The 19,286-nt window shown below is 38.8% G+C and overlaps 1 protein-coding gene and 1 non-coding gene across 5 annotated transcripts in view; one reads left to right on the forward strand and one right to left on the reverse strand.

The window, feature by feature from the left end:
- Positions 1 to 19,286, forward strand: part of CTNNA3 (catenin alpha 3) — a 1,958,943-nt gene that overhangs the window by 63,013 nt on the left and 1,876,644 nt on the right. The gene's annotated exons all lie outside the window — the stretch shown is intronic.
- LOC138986154 (small nucleolar RNA SNORA67) lies at positions 14,886 to 15,028 on the reverse strand. The gene has a single exon (XR_011463054.1). It is a non-coding gene; the product is annotated as a small nucleolar RNA SNORA67 (small nucleolar RNA).

Raw genomic sequence — 19,286 nt, forward strand, 5'->3', positions numbered from 1 at the left:
TCTATAATTCTTTTTTAAATGCTTACATTTTTGTTTTTTAATTTTTTTTGTGTTTTTATTTTTAATTATTTTATTTTTAAAAATTTTGGCTGTGTCAAGTCTTCGTTGTGGCACGTGGGCTTTTTTCTCTAGTTTCTGAGAATTGACTTCTCTTGTTGCAAAGCACGGACTTTAGAGTGCGCGTGTTCAGTAGTGGTGCTGTGTGGGCTGAGTTGCTCAGTGGTATGTTGGATCCTAGTTCCATGTCCAGGGATCAAACCCATGTCCCCTTCATTGGAAGGCGGACTCCTAACCACTGGATTGCGAGGGAAGTCCCCTATTTGTTAGTTTTATCAGTTGGGATCATTTATAAAGAAGAACGCTTCCCTTACTATTTCATTAGTCAGAAGTATAGTTCATATCAGGAAATCAGGAAAATGCTTGATTATTTCCCATTATTTACCCATTTTCAGAAAAATAAGATGGTGTTCTAGCAACTTTGAAAGGTGACCAATGAGTTTTTGTTTTTGAATTTTTATATGTTCGATATGTTTCAGTGTATTGTAATTTTTATTCTTTTGATGCTCAAATTTTCTGATTTTGGCCACTGAGAACCCCTTTGAATTGTTTACTTAGCCTTTTGATTGCTTTCCTGCTTGGTGAGTGATAAAAAAATCCACCTCCCAAAAAGAGGACGTGGTTTGATTCCTGGGTTGGAAAGATCCTTGGGAGAAGGAAATGACAACCCACTCCAGTATTCTTGCCTGGAAAATCCCATGGACAGAGGAGCCTGATGGGCTATGGTCCATGGAGTCGTAAAATAGTCAGACACAATTTAGTGATGAAACAACAAGAAGCTTTGGACAAAACCCAAAACCTTGATTCTTAGCTCAAGAAGTTGTTCTAGGCTCATTTTGTACATTTCCTGCACCAGATCTTTGATCAGCCTTTTCACCAAAGTCCTTTTAGTGAAAAATAGTATTTAGGGAACACAAACTATGCACCAGATTGCCATCGCTTTTTTTTTTTTTTTGGATGGTTGTGAATACATACAAAAAGAAGTAGATATTTTTTAGAAAAGGAAACATATATAATGAGATCATTAAATTTTTTGGTTTTACATTTGCATCTTTTTTCTTTATATTGAGGCATAGTTGATTTACAATATTATATTAATTTCAGGTGTACAACATAGTGACTCAAAATTTTTTATGAATTATACTCCATTTGTAGTTATTTTGAAATATTGGCTATATTTCCTGTGCTGTAAAATGTATCCTTGTAGCCTATTTACAGGGCAGGAGCCCTCCCCTGTTAGCACTGGTAACCACTAGTTTGTTTGCTATTTCTGTGACTCTGTTTCTTTTTCATTTTAGTCACGTTTGTTTTATTTTTTAGATTCCGCATATAAATGATAATATACAGTATTTGTCTTTCTCTGTATGACTTATTTCACCATGCAGAGTACTCTCTCAGTCCATCTATGTTATTACAATTAGCAAAACTTCATTTTTTATGGCTAGATATTATTCTTTTGGGAGAAGGCAATGGCACCCACCCCACTGGAAAATCCCATGGACAGAGGAGCCTGGTAGGCTGCAGTCCATGGGGTCGCTAAGAGTCGGACACGACTGAGCGACTTTACTTTCACTTTTCACTTTCAGGCATTGGAGAAGGAAATGGCAACCCACTCCAGTGTTCTTGCCTGGAGGATCCCAGGGACAGAGGAGCCTGGTAGGAGGCCGTCTATGGGGTCGCACAGAGTCGGACACGACTGAAGCGACTTAGCAGCAGCAGCAGTATTCTTTTGAATATCTATAGCACATCTTTATCCGTTCATCTGTTAATGGACACCTAGGTTGCTTCTGTATCTTGGCAATTGTAAATAATTCTTTGATGAACTTTGAAGTACATTCAGTGCAGTTGCTCAGTCATATCTGACTCTTTGAGAACCCATGGACTGCTGCACACCAGGCTTCCCTGTCCATCACCAATTGTCGGAGCTTGCTCAAACTCATGTCCATCTAGTCAATGATGTCATCCAACCATATCATCCTCTGTTGTCCCCTTCTCCTCCTGCCCTCAATCTTTTCCAGAATCAGGGTCTTTTCCAATGAGTCAGTTCTTCACATCAGGTGGCCAAAGGTTTGGAGCTTCAGCTTCAGCATCAGTACTTCCGATGAATATTCAGGACTGATTTCCTTTAGGATTGATCTCTTTGCAGTCCAAGGGACTCTCAAGAGTCTTCTCCAGCACCACAGTTCAAAAGCATCAATTTTTCAGTGCTCAGCTTTCTTTATGGTCCAACTCTCACATCTATACATGACTACCAGAAAAATCATAGCTTTGACTCGACAGACCTTAGTTGTTAATATCTCTGCTTTTTAATATACTGTCTAGGTTGGTCATAGCTTTTCTTCCAAGGAGCAAGCATCTTTTAATTTCATGGCTGCAGTCATTATCTGCAGTGATTTTGGAGCCCAAGAAAATAAAGTCTCTTACTGTTCCCATTGTTTCCCCTCTATTTGCCATGAAGTGATAGGACTGGTTGCCATGATCTTCTTCTTTTGAATGTTGAGTTTTAAGCCAGCTTTTTCACTCTCCCCTTTCACTTTCATCAAGAGTCTCTTCAGTTCCTCTTCGCTTTCTGCTATAAGGATGGTGTCATCTGCATATCTGAGGTTATTGATATTTTTCCCAGCAAACTTGATTTCAGCTTGCTTGTGCTTCATCCAGCCTGGCATTTTGCATGATGTATAATGCATATAAGTTAAATAAACAAGATGACAATATACAGCCTCAACGTAAACCTTTCCCGATTTGGAACCAGTCCGTTGTTCCATGTCCTGTTCTAACTTTTGCTTCTTGACCTGCTTATAGATTTGTCAGGAGGCAGGTAAAGTGGTCTGGTATTCCCATCTCTTGAAGAATTTTCCACAGTTTGTTGTGATCCATACAGTCAAAGGCTTTGGCATAGTCAATAAAGCAGAGTAGATGTTTTTCTGGAACTCTCTTGCTTTTTCTATGATCCAGCAGATGCTGGCAATTTGATCTCTGGTTCCTCTGCCTTTTCTAAATGCAACTTGAACATCTGGAAGTTCTTGGTTCACGTACTGTTCAAGCTTAGCTTGGAAAAATTTTGAGCATTATTTTGCTAGTTTGGGAGATGAGTGCAATTGTTTGGAATGAAGACTGACCTTTTCTAGTCCTTTGTCCACTGCTGGGTTTTCCAGATTTGCTGGCATATTGAGTGCAGACTTTGACATAATAATCTTTTAGGGTTTGAAATAGCTCAGCTGGAATTCCATCACCTCCACTAGTTTGTTCATAGTGATGCTTCCTAAGGCCCACTTGACTTCGCACTCCAGGATGTCTGGCTCTAGGTGAGTGATCACACCATTGTGGTTATTTGGGTCGTTAAGTTCTTTTTGTATATGAATCCTTTCAAATTAATGTTTTCATTTTCTTCAGATATATACCCACATGTGGAAATGCTGAATCATATGGTAGTTTTATTTTTAGTTTTTGAGAAAACTCCATACTGTTTCCCAAGTGATTTTACCAGTTTATATTCCCACCAACAGTATACAGAGGTTCCATTTCTCCACATCCTTGCCAACATTTGTTATTTACATTCTTTTTGATGATAGCCATTCTGACAGGTGTTGGGTGGTGTCTCACTGTCATTTTAATTTGTATTTCTCTGATGATTAGAGATATTGAACATTTTTCATGAGCCTGTTGGCCATCTGTTTCTCTTTTTTTAAATTCTGGAATCTTATTTCCTAATAGTGTGAATATAATTATTTATTTGCTTTATCCTCATGTATGTGTATACATACGTTGGCCACTTGATGTGAACAGCTGACTCACTGGAAAGGAGAAGAGGATGACAGAGGACGAGATGGTTGGATGACATCACTGATGCAATGGACACAAATTGGGCAAACTCCAGGAGATGGTGAGGGACAGGGAAGCCTGGTGTGCTGCAGTCCGTGGGGTTGTGAAGAGTCGGTCGTAACTTGGTGACTGAGCAACAACATATGTGAAGTGAAAGTGAAGTCGCTCAGTAGTGTCTGACCCTCAGCGACCCCATGGACTGCAGCCTTCCAGGCTCCTCCATCCCTGGGATTTTCCAGGCAAGAGTACTGGAGTGGGGTGCCATTGCCTTCTCCGACAACATGTGTATACACATATAATAAGAATATATATATATTATACACATGCATGCGTGCTAAGTCTCTTTAGTCGTGTCTGACTCTTTGCAACTCTATGGACTATAGCTCTCCAGGCTCCTCTGTCCATGGCATTCTTCAGGCAAGAAAACTGGAGTGGGCTGCCATTCCCTTCTCCAGGGATCTTCCCAACCAAGGGATCGAAGCTATGCCTCTTACATCTCCTGCATTGGAAAGTTCTTTACACTAGCACCACCTGGGAAGCCCATTATACCACACACACATATATATAATAAGAATACTAAATGTAGTTTAAAATTACTTTGACTTTTTTTTTGTCCTAGAGGCTATCTCTCTAGGATTAGAGTAAAAATACTATCCTTATTTTATTTTATTTTTTTTAGTTTGGGATGTTGGATTTATTTGTGGATATCCAATCAGATGACAGATAATGATCTAGAATTCAGGAAGAGTTCTGACAAAACATAGTCTGCTGGAGAAGAGAATGGCAAACCACTTCAACATTCTTGCCTTGAGAACCCCATGAACAGTATGAAAAACAAAATGATATGACACTGAAAGATGAACTCCCCAGATTGGTAGGTACCCAATATGCTACTGGAGAAGACAGGAGAAATAGCTACATAAAGAATGAAGAGGCTGAGACAAAGTGGAAACAATGTCCAGGTGTGGATGTGTCTGGTGCTGAAAGTAAAGTCCAATGCTGTAAAGAACAATATTGCATAGGAACCTGGAATGTTAGATCCATTAATCAAGGTAAATTGGAAATGGTCAAACAGGAGATGGAAAGAGTAAACATCGACATTTAAAGAATCAGTGAACTAAAATGCACTGGAATGGGTTAATTTAATTCAGATGACCATTATATCTACTACTGTAGGCAAGAATCCCTTGGAAGAAATGAAATAACGCTGATAAGTCAAAAAAAGAGTCAGAAATGCAGTACTTGGGTGCGGTCTCAAAAACAACAGAATCTCTGTTTCCAAGGCAAACCATTCACTATCATAGTAATCCAAGCTTATGCCCCAACCACTAATGCCAAAGTGGCTGAAGTTGAATGGTTCTATGAAGACCAAATGATCTAGAATTAACACCAAAAAAGATGTCCTTTTCATCATAGGGGACTGGTATGCAAAAGTAGCAAGTCAAGAGATACCTGGAATAATTTGGCTTTGGAGTATAAAATGAAGCAGGGCAACGGCTACCAGAGTTTTGCCAAGATGATGACTGATCATAGCAATCACCCTCTTCCAACAACACAAGAGACGACTCTAAACATGGACATCACCAGATGGTCAATACAGAAGTCAGATTGATTATATTCTTTGCAGCCGAAGATGGAGAAGCTCTTTAAAAGCCATCAAAAACAAGACCAGGAGCTGACTGTGGCTCAGATCATGAACTCCTTATTGCCAAATTCAGACTTAAATTGAAGAAAGTAGGGAAAACCACTAGACCATTCAGGTATGACCTAAATCAAATCCCTTACAATTATACAGTGGAAGTGGCAAATGGATTCAAGGGATTAGATCTGATAGATAGAGTGCCTGAAGAACTATGGATAGAGGTTCGTGACATTGTACAGGAGGTGGTGATCAAAACCATCCCCAAGAAAAAGAAATGCAAAAGGACAAAATGGTTGTCTGAGGAGGCCTTACAAATAGCTGAGAAAAGAAGAGAAGTGAAAGACAAGGAGAAAAGGAAAGATATACCCATTTGAATGGAGAGTTTCAAGGAATAGCAAGGAGAGATAGGAAAGCCTTCCTAAGTGATCAGTGTAAAGAAATAGAGGAAAACAGTAGAATGGAAAAGACTAGAGATCTCTTCAAGAAAATTAGAGATACCAAGGGAACACTTCATGCCAAGATAGGCACAATAAAGGACAGAAACAATATATTAAGAAGAGGTGGTAAGTATACACAAAAGAATGATACAAAAGAGATCTTAATGACCCAGATAACCACGATGGTGTTATCACTCACCTAGAGCCAGACATCCTGGAATGCAAAGTCAAGTGGGCCTTAGGAAGCATCACTATGAACAAAGCTAATGGATGTGATGGAATCCCAGCTGAGCTATTTCAAATCCTAAAAGATGATGCTGTCAAAGTCTACAATCAATATGCCAGCAAATTTGGAAAATTCAGCAGTGGACACAGGACTGGAAAAGGTCAGTTTTTATTCCATCCCAAAGAAAGGCAATGCCAAAGAATGTTCAAACTACCACACAACTGCACTCATCTCACACGCTAATAAAGTAATGCTCAAGTTTTTCCAAGCTAGGAGATTCAACAGTATGTGAACTTCACAGTATGTGAACAGTATAAGAACTTCCAGATGTTCAAGCTGGATTTAGAAAAGGCAGAGGAGCCAGAGATCAAATTGCCAGAATCTGTTGGATCCTAGAAAAAGCAAGAGAGTTCCAGAAAAACATCTACTTCTGTTTTATTGACTATGCCAAAGCCTTTGACTGTGTGGATCAAAACAAACTGCATAAAATTCTTCAAGAGATGGGAATATCAGACCACCTTACCTGCCTCCTGAGAAATCTGTATGCAGGTCAAGAAGCAACGGGTACAGCTGGACATGGAACAGTGGACTGTTTTCAGACTGGGAATGGCAAAGCTGAATATTGTCACCCTTATTTGCAGAGTTCATCATGTGAAATGGGCTGGATGAAGCACAAGCTGGAATCAAGATTGCTGGGAGAAATATCAGTAACCTCAGATATGCTGTTGATACCACCCGTATGGCAGAAAATGAAGAGAACTAAAGAGCAAAAATCTTCCAGCAAACAAAAGCCCAGGTCCAGACGGCTTCACAGCTGAATTCTACCAAAAATTTAGAGAAGAGCTAACACCTATCCTGCTCAAACTCTTCCAAAAAATTGCAGAGGAAGGTAAACTTCCAAACTCATTCTATGAGGCCACCATCACCCTAATACCAAAACCTGACAAAGATCCCACAAAAAAAGAAAACTACAGGCCAATATCACTGATGAACATAGATGCAAAAATCCTTAACAAAATTCTAGCAATCAGAATCCAACAACACATTAAAAGATCATACACCATGACCAAGTGGGCTTTATCCCAGAGATGCAAGGATTCTTCAATATCTGCAAATCAATCAATGTAATACACCACATTAACAAATTGAAAAATAAAAACCATATGATTATCTCAATAGATGCAGAGAAAGCCTTTGACAAAATTCAATACCCATTTATGATAAAAACTCTCCAGAAAGCAGGAATAGAAGGAACATACCTCAACATAATAAAAGCTATATATGACAAACCCACAGCAAACATTATCCTCAATGGTGAAAAATTGAAAGCATTTCCTCTAAGGTCAGGAACAAGACAAGGGGTGCCCACTTTCACCATTACTATTCAACATAGTTTTGGAAGTTTTGGCCACAGCAATCAGAGCAGAAAAAGAAATAAAAGGAACCCAAATTGGAAAAGAAGAAGTAAAACTCTCACTATTTGCAGATGACATGATCCTCTACATAGAAAACCCTAAAGACTCCACCAGAAAATTACTAGAAATAATCAATGACTATAGTAAAGTTGCAGGATATAAAATCAACACACAGAAATCCCTTGCATTCCTATACACTAATAATGAGAAAACAGAAAGAGAAATTAAGGAAACAATTCCATTCACCATTGCAACGGAAAGAATAAAATACTTAGGAATATATCTACCTAAAGAAACTAAAGACCTATATATAGAAAACTATAAAACACTGGTGAAAGAAATCAAAGAGGACACTAATAGATGGAGAAATATACCATGTTCATGGATTGGAAGAATCAATATAGTGAAGTGAGTATACTACCCAAAGCAATTTATAGATTCAATGCAATCCCTATCAAGCTACCAACAGTATTCTTCACAGAGCTAGAACAAATAATTTCACAATTTGTATGGAAATACAAAAAACCTCGAATAGCCAAAGCGATCTTGAGAAAGAAGAATGGAACTGGAGGAATCAACCTACCTGACTTCAGGCTCTACTATAAAAAGCAGAGACATTACTTTGCCAACAAAGGTCTGTCTAATTTTTTTACAATTTTCTTATGTAAAGGTACCGTGCTATAAACACTGTTTTGAACCTTGCTTTCTTTTTTCACTATGAAAAGTTACTCCATATTAGCATATGGAGAGAACTTCCTCATACAGCTAGGTTGTATTTGTTTGTGTGGATATACCATACATAGTGTCCTCTTCCTTCCTTCCTTTGTTTCCTCTCCTTTTAAAAATATTGCTGCAAAGAATTGCCTTGGGCATATGTTAGATTTAAAAAATTTTAATAGTTACTCTCACAGATTTTCTGAAAGAGATAATATATATTTTTAAAAATTGAAGTATAGTTGATTTACAAATGTTATATTATAGTTTTCATTTTGGGGATAGATTTCCAGAAGTGACATCACTGGGTCAAAGCCTATATATATATATTGCAAATTCACCCTCTGTAGGAACAACATTTTGCATAACCACTTTGATAATGAACAGTTTATCCTTGAATGAGAAATTGGGTTTTTCTGATACACTACAGTGTTCCCCATCCCGAACCCTCCTTACTAACAGAGGTTGTTATCTAAATTTTGGATATTTGCCAATATACTGTATTTATGTTTTTCCTTCTGGCTTACTTCACTCTGTATAATAGGCTCCAGTTTCAGGTGAGAAATTGTATCTCAGCTTTCTTATCCAGTATGGATTTAAACAGTGCTCACGATGAACATTTGGGGTACACGTGTCTCTTTCCCTTCTGGTTTCCTCAGTGTGTATAGCAGTGGGATTTGGATCATAAGGCAGTTCTTTCCCAGTTTTTAATGAACAAGTGGCTGTACTAGTTTGCATTCCCACCAACAGTGTAAGAGGGTTCCCTTTTCTCCACACCCTCTCAGCATTTATTATTTGTAGACTTTTGGATCGCAGCCATTCTGACTGGTGTGAAATGGTACCTCATAGTGGTTTTGATTTGCATTTCTCTTTGATAATATTTTTTTGAGAAATGTCTATTTAGTTCTTTATTTTTGATTGGCCTATTTTTTGATCGTTTGTTTATTTTTCTGGAGTTGAGCTGTAGCAGGAGTTGCTTGTATATTTTTGAGATTAGTTATTTGCCTATTTTTTCCTTGCTAATAGTTTCCTTTGAAATTGTTTTAAATTACAGAGGTGGGTCATAGAGGATCCTGCTGTTTAAACAATATTTATTGATTCCTTGCGGAGGACTGTAGTGAGTGAGAAATTGTTTTAAATTACAGTCAACTTTAAACAATATCTATTGATTCCTTGCTATGAAAGATGAGGAAAGATGAGTATTTGAGTTTTTCCATCTATTTTGATAAGTGATTTTACTGGTCTGTCCTGTATCTTTCCTAATGCACTCTCTGTCCATGTATATTGGATGCTTCTAATGTTACTCTTTGACTTTTCATTTTCATTCCAATCCCAAAGAAAGGCAATGCCAAACAATGTTCAAACTACCACACAATTGCACTCATCTCACATGCTGGCAAAGTAATGCTCAAAATTCTCCAAGCCAGGCTTCAATAGTACCTGAACTGTGAACTTCCAGATGTTCAAGCTGGATTTAGAAAAGGCAGAGGAACAAGAGACTGAATTGCAAGCTTCTGTTGGATCATAGAAAAGGAAGAGAGTTCCAGAAAAACATCTACTTTTGCTTTATTGACTATGCCAAAGCCTTTGTGTGGATCACAACAAACTGCATAAAATTCTTCAAGAGATGGGAATATCCGACCACCTTACCTGCCTCCTGAGAAACCTAAATGCAGGTCAAGAAGCAAAAGTTAGTACAGGACATGGAACAATGGACTGGTTCCAAATTGGGAAAGAAGTAGGTCAAGGTTGTATATTGTCACCCTACTTATTTAACTTATATGCAGAGTACATCATGTGAAATGCTGGGCTGGATGAAGCACAAGCTGGAATCAACATTGCTGGGAGAAATATCAATAACCTCAGATATGCAGATGACACCATCCTTATAGCAGAAAGCAAAGAGGAAGTGAGATTCCTGATGAAATGAAAGAGGAGAGAGAAAACGCTGGCTTAAAACTCAACATTCAGAAAACTAAGATCATGGCATCTGGTCCCATTACTTCATGGCAAATAGATGGGGAACGATGGAAACAGTGAGAGACTTTATTTTCTTGGGCTCCAAAATCACTGCAGATGATGCCTGCAGCCATGAAATTAAAAGATGCTTGCTCCTTGGAAGAAAAGCTATGACCAACCTAGACAGCATATTAAAAAGCAGAGACATTTCTTTGCTGACAAAGGTCTGTCTAGTCAAAGGTGTGGTTTTTCCGGTAGTCATGTATGGATGTGAGAGTTGGACCATAAAGAAAGCTGAGCACTGAAGAACTGATGCTTTTGAACTGTGGTGTTGGAGAAGACTCTTGAGAGTCCCTTGGACTGTAAGGAGATCCAACAAGTCAATCCTAAAGGAAATCAGTGCTGAATATTTGTTGAAAAGACTGATGTTGAAGCTGAAGCTCCAATACTCTGGTCACCTAATGTGAAGAACTGACTCCTTGGAGAAGACCCTGATACTGGGAAAGATTGAAGGGAGGAGGAGTAGGGGACGACAGAGGATGAGACGGTTGGATGGCATCACCGGCTTGATGGATATGATTTTGAGCAATCCATGGGAGTCGATTATGGATAGGGAAGCCTGGTGTGCTGTGGTCCATGGGGTGGTAAAGAGTCGCACATGACTGAGCAACTGAACTAAAGTGAAAATGTTACTTTTATCCTTGTAGTGTTTCACTTTTTGTTTTATTTTTTATGTTTATTTATCTATTTGGATACATTGGATTTTAGTTGCAGCATATGGGATCTTTGTTGTGCCATTTGGGGTTCTTTGTTGTACCGCATAGATTCTTACATTGTGGTGTGAGGAATCAGTAGTTGTGGTGCCTGAGTTTAGTTGTCCTGTGGCATGTGGGATCTTCATTCCCTGACCAGAGACTGAACCCATGTCCCCTGCATTGCAAGCTGGATTCTTAACCACTGAACTACTAGGGAAGACCCTGTAGTGTTTTGTTTTTTGCTTCTATTTGCTTTTTGAGTTCTTCAAGTTTTTATTCCCTATGATCTTTTGCCTCTTTTTTGAATTTTGTAACTCTTCTTTGAGTTCTTTTTAAAAGTGAGGACATTTTGTAAACACCTGTGTATCTCTGTGTGTGTGTGTGTGTGTGTGTATTTGAGTCCACATATGAACACATGTGAAATATGTTCACATATTTCACATGTGAGCAAGGTTATGCTCAAAATCCTTCAAACTAGGTTTCGGCAGTACCTGAACTGAGAACTTACAGGTGTACAAGCTGAGTTCCTCTGCTTCGAAGAGGCAGAGGAACCAGAGCTCAAAATACCAACATTTGTTGCATCATGGAAAAAGCAAGGGAATTCCAGAGAAACATCTACTTCTGCTTCATTGACTGTACTGAAGTCTGTGTGGTTCACAACTGTGGAAAGTTCTTAAAGAGAAGGGAGTACCAGACCACCTTGCCTGTCTCCTGAGAAACCAGTATGTAGGTCAAGAAACAACAGTTAGAACCGGACATGGAAAAACTGACTGGTTCCAAATTGGGAAAGGAATACATCAAAGCTGTATGTTGTCACCTGCTTATTTAACTAATATACAGAGTACATTATGTGAAATGCTGGACTGGTTAAATCACAAGCTGAAATCAAGATTTCCATGAGAAATATCAATAATCTCAGATATGCAGATGATACCACTCCAATGGCAGATAGTGCAGAAGAACTAAAAAGCCTCTTGATGAGGGTGAAAGAGGAGAGTGATAAAACTGGTTTGAAATTCAATATTAAAAAAGCTAAGATCATGGCATTTGGTCCCATCACTTCACAGCTAATAGAATGGGAAAAAGTGGAAGAAATGACAGATTTTATTTTCTTAGGCTCCAAAACCACTGTGGACAGTGACTACAGCCATAAAAATAGAACATGCTTGCTCCTTGGAAGGAAAGCTATGACAAACCTAGACAGCATACTAAAAAGCAGAGGCATCACTTTGCTGACAAAGGTCCATATAGTCAAAGCTATAGTGTTTCTGGTAGTCATGTACAGATGTGAGAGTTGGACCATAAAGAAGGCTGAGTGCTGAAGAATTGATGCTTTCTAATTGTGATGCTGGAGAAGACTCTTGAGAGTCCCTTGGACTGCAAGGAGATCAAATCAGTCAATCCTAAAGGAAATCAACCCTGAATATTCATTGGAAAATCTGTTGCTGAACCGAAGCTCCAATACTTTGGCCACCTGATAGGAAGAGCCAACTCACTGGAAAAGACTCTAATGCTGGAAAAGATTGAAGGCAACAGAGAAGGGGGCAATGGAGGATGAGATGATTAGATAGGATCAATAGACAAGAATTTGCACAGACTCCAGGAGACAGTATGTCTCCTGAGGGTTATTGAGCCTGGTGTGCTGTGGGCCAGGAGGTTGCAAAGAGTTGGACATAACTTAGCAACTGCAAAACAACAACAAATAACTATTTCACCGAGTTCTTCCTCTGTTTCCTTCATTAATCCGTATTTATATGCATTTTTTGGGTTCTCTCCTCTTTTGTTTCTCTCTCTTTCTTTCTTTCATTTATTTGTAAGTTTGGATAATGACAAGTTTCCTTGAAGATAAAGGTTTAATTTTGGGTTTTTCTGTCTTCCATCAGTTTTGATGGGAGGAAGTGTCATAAACATGTCTTTATTCTACTATATATTATAATAAATCCTAGGAGATGGTAGGATGATGATGATTCTCTTAGAGATCTGTATAGGGTGCAGAGTAAAGCATTGCTTACCTCCTCTATGAGCGTGTATGCTCTTATGTGTGTGTGTGTGTGTATTAAGATGTAAAGAAGATTGTTTGAGCTGAAGTTGGGAAGATGAGCAAGCATTTATTGAGTGGATATTAGGATTATTCCAGACAAAGGGGACAGAATGAATAGAAATTTAGGGCCATGAAAGAGTATGGTCCATTTAGAGAACTTCAAGTTCTTTAGCATGGATGGAATACAGGGAGGCAGTGGGTCAAAGAAAGAGAAAAAGCTGGAGAGATAAGGAAGGCCAAATTGCCTTGAGTCATTCAGTGGAGCCTAAACTCTATTGTGTTCAGAAGAAGAATATTTGACAGTTGACGGTTTTAATCAGGGGATTAGTGTAACATTATCTTATTTTATATTAAAGAGATCACCTTGGGAATAGTTTGGAGGGTGAATTGGAGGTTGTGAAAAACTAGAAGGGAGATCAGTTAGGGTATCATTGGAAAGTCTAAGTAAGTCTAACCATGGTTTGAACTAAGTACCAATGCTAATAGAGAGGAAATGGCCAATATAAGAAGAGTTAAGGGAATAGAAGTTACGTAATTTTCCTGCTAATCTGATGTGAAGAGAGAGGCAAAGTGAAAGAAAATATTTGGAGATGACCTTCCAATTACTGGGTTGGATGCAAGTTCCCATTATGTGATGATGTAATTAATCCAGATCAGAACTGAAGATGGTGGTAACAGGTTTTGAGGACAAGATCATGGAGTTCAGTTTTGAGGTGCCTGTGAGACAGCTCAGTGGGGAGTGGATTTAGGAGCTCTAAAGCTTAGGTGAGAGGTCTGGACAGTTGAATCAGAGGTTCTAAGTTGAATCGAAAATCCAGGATGATATTGTTCTGAAAGAACAATGTAATGTGAGCAATGAATAGGATGTAAGGGGTGGAACTTGGGGTAAGACCTGTAGTTAACAGGAGTTAGCAGATAAGGAGGGCTTCCCAGGTGACACTCCTGCCAATGCAGGAGATGTAAGGCACAGGTTTGATCCCTGGGTCAGGAAGATTACCTGGAGGAGGGCATGGCTACGCACTCCAGTATTCTTGCCTGGAGAATCCCATGGACAGAAGAACCTGGCGGGTTATGGTCTATGGGGTCACACAGAGTCAGACATGACTGAAGCGACTTAGAATGCACACACATGCATGTAGATAAGGAAGAGCTAGCAAAAGACACTGGGGAAGAATGGTCAGAAGGAACCCAGAGGAGAAAGTCTTTTATTTACTATAGAAACAAATACTATGTGGGATTAGAAATAGTTAAATATGGCTAACAGGTATATAGTCAGAGTTCTTGGAGAAAATTTTAACAAGTAGTAGTAAAATGGTGGACTTGGATGGTTAGATGGATGATTCTGGCAGAGGCTTTTTTTTTTTTTTGCCTCAAAAAGTGACATTTGTTCAAAGAGTCAAAGAAAAAAAAAGAAAAATGGCAAGATGTCCATCCCTTGGTTCCCTTCCCTCCTCACTTCTGCTGCTTCTTGGCCCCCTCCAAGGTTTGATCCCTGGCTGGCGCTAGGTAGCACAACAACCCCCCTCATGTGAGGTCAGCAACATTAAGGGGCATCTCCTCAGTGGAAGTGTTGTGGAAGGTCTCGATGTCTCAAAGAGTCCTCTTGTCTTCTTCTCTCACCATATTAATAGCCATACTCTTCTGGCCGAAACATCCACCATGAGCAATTCTGTGGATATAGTTTTCTCTGTTGGTGGGGAAGTCATAGTTGATGAGTAAGGAAACTTGCTGTACATCGATGCCTCTGGCCTATGTCAAGAAAGAAAGGAGCTTCAGTGTGTGAATGAGAAAGCACAAGTCTATCCAGAATTAAGCATACATGTACACGGTCAAAGGAAGGAAAAGGAAATAAACATCCCCTTCCCTCAGAAACCAGAGGCTTGCCAGATTTTATTCCAAGTTGCTACTTTCCAAAAGAGGGGCACTAGTGGCCCCCTTCGAAGAGGGAATAAACTTGGATCAGACTTTTTTTAAAATTAATTTTTATTGGAGTATAATTGCTTTACCACTATACATGTGTTAGTTTCTGCTATATAGCAAACTGAATGAACTATACATATACATATGTCCCCCCGCCCCCACCTTTAAAAATTTCTTTCCCATTTAGGTCACCACAGAGCAGAGTTCCCTGTGCTATACAGTAGGCTATCATTAGTTATCTAATATTTTATACATAGTAGTATATATACGTCAATCCCATTCTCACACTTCATTCCACCCCTCTTCCCACCTTGGTTTCCATGTGTCCATTCTCTATGTCAGTGTCTGTATTTCTGCTTTGCAAATAAGTTCATCTATATCATTTTCTAGATTCTACATATAAGCAATATTATATGATATTTGTTTTTCTCTGACTTACTTCACTCTGTATGACAGTCTCTAGGTCCATCCAAGTCTCTGCAAACTGCACAATTTTGTTACTTTTTATGGCCCAGTAACATTCCATTGTATACGTACCACATCTTCATATACATTCCTCTGTTGATGAACATTTGGGTTGCTTCCATGTCCTGGCTACTGCAAATAGTGGCACAGACTTTTAAAACTTCTTTTAAGAGAGTATGGAAGAATGGAAATCCTGGAAGTAGAGAAGAAATCTGGAATTCTCAAAACAGTTGCAAATCACTGGTTTTTGCAAATATATTAATAGATTTATGGAAAAATGAATGTAGTGTTTTCAAAGACTGTGGTTTTGCCTATTATACAGAGTGAAGTAAGCCAGAAAGAAAAGCACCAATACAGAATACTAATGCATTTATATGGAATTTAGAAAGATGGTAACGATAACCCTGTATGCAAGACAGCAAAAGAGACACAGATGTATAGAACAGTCTTTTAGACTCTGTGGGAGAGGGAGAGAGTGGGACGATCTGGGAGAATGGCATTGTTTTATCTGTTTTGATAAGCAGGGTTTTATTTGTGAGTAATCAGAAAATGAAGAAATGGGACTTTTTTTGTCTTCAAATTGAGGTTGATATGAATTCTGCTTTTTTCTTTTTTTTGCTATTCTCTTTTTTGTTCTCTGCTTCTCAAAAATACCAGACCTTAGGAGAATTCACATACATTTGAGCTGTCTTATAATATTATGGAGTGGAATTGACCCATAGGCCCACTGGACCTGCAGCAACGAAAGCTACTGTCACTTTCAAGGTGTATGTGAAGGGCATGTTACTTCTGCCCTGGTTGTTTAAACTCGATGCGTATACTGCAAGTTATTCTTGTCCTGGGTGAACCAGTGAAAGCTTCTCTGAGATTTCACATACTAGATTATCTTCTTCTTAGATTTCAATTGGACCAGTTTAGACCTTTGACTTTTTAAATAACAGGCAGGTAAACTTCAAGCTGGGCTTATATGAGATAGGATCTCACTTCTGGTATAATTTTATACAAAATGTCTTTAAGTTGAAAGGCATTGCTACACAGAATAACCATGGGGCATTTTTGTCCTTTCTTCCTACCTGCAATTTTGAAAATGTGTGCCATTGTGAAAACAGAATGAGCTTTTAGTGTGAACTGTCATTTTATAAAATAACTTAAAATGTGTGGTATCAGAAGAGGGGTAATTAGGTCATCTTACAAAATTCTTATATATAGTCTTACTTTTCAGTTAAATCAGAAATTGAATTACAACTTTTTTCTTTATTTTGGAGGGCCATTAGACTAGCCAGCCATTCACAACAAGAAGGACATAAGACCTAAATATAAATAGAATCTGATGTTTTCCTTTGTTTTATTTCATATTAGTTAAGTCATTCATTTGGATTTTTTTTTTTAATCTTTTTTTGCAGCTCTCATTCAGGTTGTATGTGGGGAAACAAGTTTTATTTTGGTTACCATGAACAGAAGAAACAAATGTTTGAATTTAATTTAATTTGTATTTTCTTATAAAGAATCCATAAAACAATTTTTTTGGGGGGAGGAGCTCAGTTTGATTATTTTTCAAAAAACACCAGCAAGATTACTATCCAAAGGTTGTTAGAAAGAACTTCAAATGCTTCCAAGAAGCCTTTGAAAGTTTGAATTGTAACCTGCTAAAGATATTTACATTTTATTATAAAAATGTTTTTTTTTTTTTTTTTTTGCTATATTGAAATCCAGAATTCTTAAAAGTTAAGGAAATAAAAATTTCAGTCTCATGAATCTGGACATATGGTACTTTTAATAGTTGTAGCCTTACCGCATTGTTGGGGGGCTTCCCTTGTAGCTCAGTCAGTAAAGAATCTGCCTACAGTGCAGGAGACCTGGGTTCGATCCCTGGGTCGGGAAGATCACCTGGAGAAGGAAATGTCAACCCACTCCAGCATTCTTGCCTGGAAAATCCCACGGACAGAGGAGCCTAGTGGGCTTCAGTCCATGGGGTCGCAAAGAGTTGGGAATGTTGGAATATATACATTCTATTGTATTTCCTTTGCTCTGTTTTATTCTTAAAACAAAAGAAAACAAAAATCCTAAAAAAGTCAACCAACCAACCGAACAAAATAAAACAATTGTAGCCCTATCTCTGGAACGTACCTCTTATGTCTCACTCTAGAATTGATTTCAAGGGGCTCAAGACTCTTTATGAGGCTGTTGTGCCTTAGGAATTTTTTAGAGTATTTAGGCATGCTGCATTTCTAATTAATGCACATGTAGGCATTAATATGCCTTAGATTTTGAAGTCAAGAGATCCAATGAAATGAGTCACTAGAGGGAAGCTTTGTGTTAAGCCCTTTCATTATGGGAACAAAGAGCAAAAACATTCTTGAATAATAATTACAGGCTCTATAGATGAAAGAGGTATTTTTAACCTAAATGTAGACAAGTAGATGCTACATTCCTACTGAAAAGGGGATAATAATATCAACTAATATTTATTGAGCTCTTAATAGGTGTCTGAGGCATGGGCTAAGTTACGACTTATATATGGATTTTTAATTTTAATCTTCAAGATAATTTTGAAGAAGGTACACTTCAGTTCAGTTCAGTTCAGTTCAGTTGCTCAGTCATGTCCGACTCTTTGTGACCCCATGAATGGCAGCACGCCAGGCTCCCTGTCCATCACCAACTCCTGGAGTCCATCCAAACCCATGTCCATTGAGTCTGTGATGCCATCCAACCATCTTATCCTCTGTCGTCCCCTTCTTCTCCTGCCCTCAATCTTTCCCAGCATCAGGGTCTTTTCAAATGAGTCAGCTCTTCACATCAGGTGGCCAAAGTATTGGATTTCAGCTTCAACATCAGTCCTTCCAATGAACACCCAGGACTGATCTCCTTTAGGATGGACTGGTTGGATCTCCTTGCAGTCCAAGGGACTCTCAAGAGTCTTCTCCAACACCACAGTTCAAAAGCATCAATTCTTCGGTGCTCAGCTTTCTTTATAGTCCAACTCTCACATCCATACATGACTACTGGAAAAACCATAGCCTTGACTAGACGGCTGCTTTTTAATATACTGTCTATGTTGTTCATAACTTTCCTTCTGAGGAGTAAGCGTCTTTTAATTTCATGGCTGCAATCACCATCTGCAGCGATTTTGGAGCCCCCAAAAATAAAGTCTGACACTGTTTCCATTGTTTCCCCATCTATTTGCCATGAAGTGATGGGACTGCATGCCATGATCTTCATTTTCTGAATGTTGAGTTTTAAGCCAACTTTTTCACTCTCCTCTTTCACTTTCATCAAGAGGCTTTTTAGTTCTTCTTCACTTTCTGCCATAAGGGTGGTGGTATTTGCGTATCTGAGGTTATTGGTATTTCTTGATTCCAGCTTGTGCTTCCTCCAGCCCAGCGTTTCTCATGATGTACTCTGCATATAAGTTAAATAAGCAGGGTGACAATATACAGCCTTTACATACTCCTTTTCTGAGGAAGCTGATGTTTAGAGAGGTTCACTAACTTGCCTAAAGTCACCAGTGAGCAGAGCCTAGATTCTCACCCAGACCAGCTTCAAAGCCAGTCCTCTTAATTACTGAGATCCAATGGTGATGAAATGTAGAATTTAAGAATCCTTTTGTAGACAGTGGGAGTGGAGAAGCTGCAGTGGTTCTCACACTGGCTGCTGCGTTGTTGCCCTGCTGAGGGGCTGAGTGGAGCTGAAATCTAGTCCTCCCTCTGCTGGACAAACTGCGGGCCTTCCTGCTAACACCTACAGGGTTTTTTCTAATTGGTCTGCCTGAAAGACTCAGATTTTACTAGTTCACTCAAAGCAAATCTTAATTCTCTAAACCTCTGAGTACTGCT

Source organism: Bos mutus, chromosome 28 (assembly GCF_027580195.1).
Source record: "Bos mutus isolate GX-2022 chromosome 28, NWIPB_WYAK_1.1, whole genome shotgun sequence".
NCBI lineage: Eukaryota > Metazoa > Chordata > Mammalia > Artiodactyla > Bovidae > Bos > Bos mutus.